Source organism: Triticum dicoccoides, chromosome 3A (assembly GCF_002162155.2).
Source record: "Triticum dicoccoides isolate Atlit2015 ecotype Zavitan chromosome 3A, WEW_v2.0, whole genome shotgun sequence".
Lineage (NCBI taxonomy): Eukaryota > Viridiplantae > Streptophyta > Magnoliopsida > Poales > Poaceae > Triticum > Triticum dicoccoides.
The window spans coordinates 289,432,342-289,437,939 of NC_041384.1; positions in this window are offsets into that span (position 1 = coordinate 289,432,342).

A 5,598-nucleotide genomic window follows, 5' to 3' on the forward strand; every position below is an offset into this window, starting at 1 on the left:
TCGCCTGCCTTGCCGGCTTGTTTGAAGACCCAACATTCTCTGTTGGTATGGGTGAGTGGCGTTTCTGGGGTGCCATGAATTTGGCATTGGCGATCAAGTATGCGGTCCAGATTGGATGGACCCAGATTTTTATTTTTGGGTGGCCCTTTCTGCTGACTGGACTTTGAGCCCCTGAACCCGACACTAACTGCCGTATTTTCGGTGTTTGCACCACATTTGCGGTGCTTGTGTTTGTTGCATCATGGTTTGCCATTGCTATCCCTGGCTTCTGATATGCCATGTTTTCTTGCTGTATTGGTACTACGAGCCAACCATCTATCTTCGCCCACACAAAAGCGGGTCATAAGTGTCGTGAGGGCTGCCATGTATTTTGGATTCTCTTGACCGAGGTGCCGGGCGAGCCATTCGTCACGGATATTATGCTTAAATGCCGCTAAGGGCTCTGCATCCAGATAGTCGACAATTTGGTTCTTCTTGGTTAGGAACCGGGTCCAGAATTTCCTGGCCAATTCCCCTGGCTGCTGAGTTATATGACTTAAATCGCCAGTGTCCGGCGGTCGCACATAAGTGCCCTGGAAATTGTCCAGGAATGCCTCTGCCAGGTTCTCCCAACTTCCGATGGAATTTGCTGGCAAGCTATTGAGCCAATGCCAATCCGGCCCTTTGAGTTTTAGCGGGAGATACTTGATGGCATGTAGGTCATCCCCGCGGGCCATGTGAATGTGGGGGAAGAAGTCTTCTATCCATATCGCGGGGTCTGTAGTCCCATCGTATGATTCAATGTTTACAGGTTTAAACCCTTCTGGGAATTCGTGATCCATTACTTCATCAGTGAAGCATAAGGGGTGTGCGGCGCCTCTGTGCTGGGCTTTATCACGACGTGGTTCATACGTGTCTTGTCTGCCGTGTTCGGCTCGTTCGTATTTGCTTTTAGTATATCCGACGTGATGATCATCGTCGCGTGTTGGTGCGCGCCCCCGTGATCCGTAGATCGATCTTGCATGTTTTGCCTTGTTTTCCAATACGTCTTGCAGGTCCCGCGTGTTGCCCCGGGCCTTGGCATTTTTGTTTGATTGGCGGCAGGGTGCGGGCTGGACTTCGGGCTGAAATGCCTCTCTGTCTCGGCCACGAGGTGGCTCGTCAGCCGTATCATACGCTGGTGATGTAGATTTCAATGCTTCCTACTCGAGGTGAGGTAGCAACATGCGCTTTGGATAACTCTTGGAGGGGCGCTCGAGTTCATATTCCTCGGCCGCAAGGACTTCGGTCCATCAGTCTGCTAGCAAATCTTGATCAGCTTGTAGCTGCTGTTGCTTTTTCTTCAAGATATTTGTTGTGGCCATAAGCCGGCGCTTGAAGCACTCCTGTTCGACGGGATCCTCAGGCACGATAAATTCTTCGTTGCCGAGGCTCACCTCGTCTTCGGAGAGAGGCATGTAATTGTCCTCCTCCGATTCTCCATCTGCTGCCCGATCTGGAGGGCTAGCTTGTTCACCCTCCCGCTCTAAATCGTGCTGGAGGGGATTGTTGTCGTCTTCGGCACTATCCGGAGTGTTATTGTCTCTTGTGCCAGTATCACTACTTTTGCTATGGCGGGACTTAGAGCGGCGCCGCTGACTTCGGCGCTTGGGTTGCTTCTTGGAGGGGTCATCCTTCGATGTCTCGTCGCCATTGCCTTCTTTGGGGGTGTCTACCATGTATATATCATATGATGAGGTGGCGGTCCAGCGCCCTGTTGGCGGTGGTTCCTGTTCGTCTCCTGCATCGTCATCCATACCGCCGGTGTCTTTGGAGTCGAAGTCGAGCATGTCGGTTAAATCATCGACAGTGGCTACTAAGTGGGTGCTGGGTGGGGAGCGAAATTCTTCGTCGTCCGCATCCCATTCTAGCCGGACATAGTTCGGCCAAGGTTCTCCTGACAAGGAGAGACAACTTAACGAATTTAGCACGTCACCAAAAGGTGTGTGCTGAAAGATATCCGCGGAGGTGAACTCCATGATCGGCGCCCAATCGGATTCAATAGGCATGGAAGTAGGCGGCTCGGAGTCCGTGGCCAGAGACAAATCCAGTGGTTCGGCAACACGGCTCTCGTAAGGGGTGAAGTCAGTATCCGACTCTATCGCCACTGAGAGTGCGGCCTCCATGGCGGGGTCTATCCACCCATCCCCGGATGGTGCAATTTGCTCTGAATTAAAGGCCGGAGTAGTTGTAGGTGTGATCTCCCGAACACTCTCTGACAGCAAAGCTAAATCATGCTCGTCATGATCGTGCGGCGCACCTGACATGGGCTCGAATCCATCGAAGATCAAGTCTCCGCGGATGTCGACAGTGTAGTTTAAGTTTCTAAACCTGACCTGATGGCCAGGGGCGTAGCTCTTGATCTGCTCCAGATGGCCAAGCGAGTTGGCCCATAGTGCGAAGCCGCTGAATACGAAGATCTGTCCAGGGAGAAAAACTTCACCCTGGACCGCATCGTTACCGATGATCGAAGGAGCCATCAACCCTTATGGTGATGGCATAATGGAACTCTCAATGAAAGCACCAATGCCGGTGTCAAAACCGGCGGATCTCGGGTAGGGGGTCCTGAAGTGTGTGTCTAAGGCGGATGGTAACAGGAGGCGGGGGACACGATGTTTACCCAGGTTCGGGCCCTCTCGATGGAGGTAATACCCTACTTCCTGCTTGATTGATCTTGATGATATAAGTATTACAAGAGTCGATATACCATGAGATCGTAGAGGCTAAACCCTAGAAGCTAGCCTATGGTATGATTGTTGTTCTATGGACTAAACCCTCCGGTTTATATAGACACCGGAGGGGGCTAGGGTTACACAGAGTCGGTTACAAGGAAGAAGATCTACATATCTGTATTGCCAAGCTTGCCTTCCACGCCAAGGAGAGTCCCATCCGAACATGGGACGAAGTCTTCAATCTTGTATCTTCATAGTACAACAATCCGGCCAAAGGATATTGTCCGGCTGTCCGGAGACCCCCTAATCCAGGACTCCCTCAGGTACCCCTCAGGGTCGACCCACCTTTCCAAGTAACAATTGTAAAGTCATAGTAACCATAGTAATTGTGTGTCTAACGCCAAGGGAAACCTTGAGGAACCACCCTCGGTGGGTTCCACTCGATGTAATCATTAATGTTAACATAAGAGGAAGCACCCTCGAGGTCTACACTTGAGGGGTTGCACGACAGAGTCGTATCGGAAGTGGTTAAGGAGGAAATTACCCTCGATGACCATGACCGAATAGATACACTACAGAGATTTCATCAGGAGTGATGTATGAGGTGTTACCCTCGGCACTCAATAGTAACTCTGTAGAGTTGTACAACTAGGGGGTGATGTGCGGTGTCGGGGCCAAGACGTCGATCACATTGATGGAGTCATTGAACATAAAGCGGGGCAACTAGGACAAGGTGGGGGTCACTGATGGATCTCTAACCAACCTATACTAAGTAGTTTAGAATAAGAAGGTAAGGTATGAAAGCAGATAACAAAAACAGGCTATGCATCAGAGTAGGATTATACAGAAAGCAGTAGCAGTTCTAATGCAAGCATGAGAGGGAAAGAAATGGGCGATATCGGAATACTCAAGGGGTGTTTGCTTGCCTGGAAGCTCTGATGTAAAGGAAGAAGTGTCGTCATTGACGTAGTCGATCACAAGGGCATCAACATCACTCTCAGGGTCTACCGGAGAGAAGAGGGGGAAGAAACAATAAATACATAGCAAGCTAGTGCATAACAGGAAAACATGTAGAGATAGACGTGTTCTAACGCGATGCTACGCGATACCGGTGAAGGGGGAGAACGTCCGGGAATGCTTCCCGAAGTTTGGCATTTTCGGACAGATGAAACAAAGGGGGACGGTTGCATGTTTGCTATGCTAGGGGTGTGTGACATATGAACGGACCGCGCATTCAGATTCGTTTCATTGTTCTGAGCAACTTTCCTGTATAAAACTTTTTCATCCGAGTTACAGTTAATTTTCTATGAATTTTTCAAAGTTTTAACAATATGTCGAAAATACTTTTAATTCGAAAATACAGGTTAAATGCTAGGTGCACCCAGCTCTGCATACACAGAAGTGTACCAGAGACTGACAGGTGGGCCAGTGGATCCCGGTTGACCAGTCAACGCTTGACTGGTCAACAGGGGATGGGGTCCCCCTGTCATAGGCTCATTTAACTAAATGAAGATTAAACATCTAGTTAATTAAGTTAATGAACTTTTAAACTAATTATTTTATTAATAATTTTAATTTTATTTATTTATTTCAATTTTCATTTTCGTTTTCTGTTTAACAGGGGGCGGGTCCCGTGTGGCAGTGGCCTAGTCGGGCCACACATAGCCAGCACGGCCACGGTCGTGGCTATGGCTAGAGGCGGCGGCGGCTAACGGCAAGGGGGCGCCGGCAGGAAGGGGCAGTGGCCGGCGCGGCAAACAGTGCGAGGCTGGGCGGCAACGGGGCTCGCGGTGGTCGAAGGATGGCGCGGCGCAGCAGTGGTGGTGCCTGGAGACCAAAGTTAGGTCACAGCAGGAGCGCGTCGAGCGCGGGGTCGGTGTGGCCGGAGCATGGCACGCATGCGCGACGAGGGAGGAAAAGGGGAAGGTGGAGACCGGGGGCCTCACCAGCAATGGAGGGAAGCGGGGGCGACGAGGCTTGGAGTCGGCCGGCGATGGTGAGGCGGGGAGGCGTCCCGGCGGTGGAGTCAGGGGGAGGTGGCGCCGGCGATCCGGCGACAGCGGCGGTGCACATCGGCGGGGGCGAAGGGGTCGTGGCGACGAGTGGCTTCGGGTCGGGCGCGCCACGCGGGAGGAGAGGGGGGCGAGGCGACGGCGGGGTAGCGCCGGGATGCGTCGGCGAGGTGGCACCGGCGTGGTGGTGCCGGGGGAAGGGCGGCGGCGCCGTGGTGAAGGGGTCGGGGCCCTCTGCCCCGATCAAAACGGGGGGAGGGGAGAGAGGCATGGGGGAAGTGGGGAACGGGAGGGGTTAGGGTTCGGGGAGTGGGGGTTAGGTAGGCGCGGCTGGGCCGGCCTGGGGGTTACCCGGGCCGAGGCCTAGTGAGGGGCGGGGCCTCTCCCTTTTTCTGTTTTTTTGTTGCCTTCTCTTTTTCTTTTATATACTTTTGCCTTTTTTCTTTTCTGATTTCCAAAACTTTTCCAAACCAAAACAGTTTTATAGATTATAAAACTTACACCTAAAATATTAGTATAATTTAGGCTACTGCCATATTAAGTTGAACATTTAAGTAGAATAGTTTAGTATTTTTACAATTTAGAAAGGCAATTAAATTATCGAATAGGCCACTATTTTATTTAGTTTAGGGCAGTTAAACACCTTATAAAAAGGTTGGTTCACCACCAATATTAACAAATGATTAATTGCCACATGATGGACATTTTAGATTTCATGTTTGTGAAATTTTGAATTTCACTTAGAAATTGAATTTGAATTCAAGTGGAATTTGAAATGAGAGAGAACCAAAGATGAACAAACAACATTTTTGCAAAAGGATTAACTTAACCCTACGGGTTACTGTAGCAACATTACACCGGGATGTTACAGGAGGCGACTCCCCACAGGAGAAGAT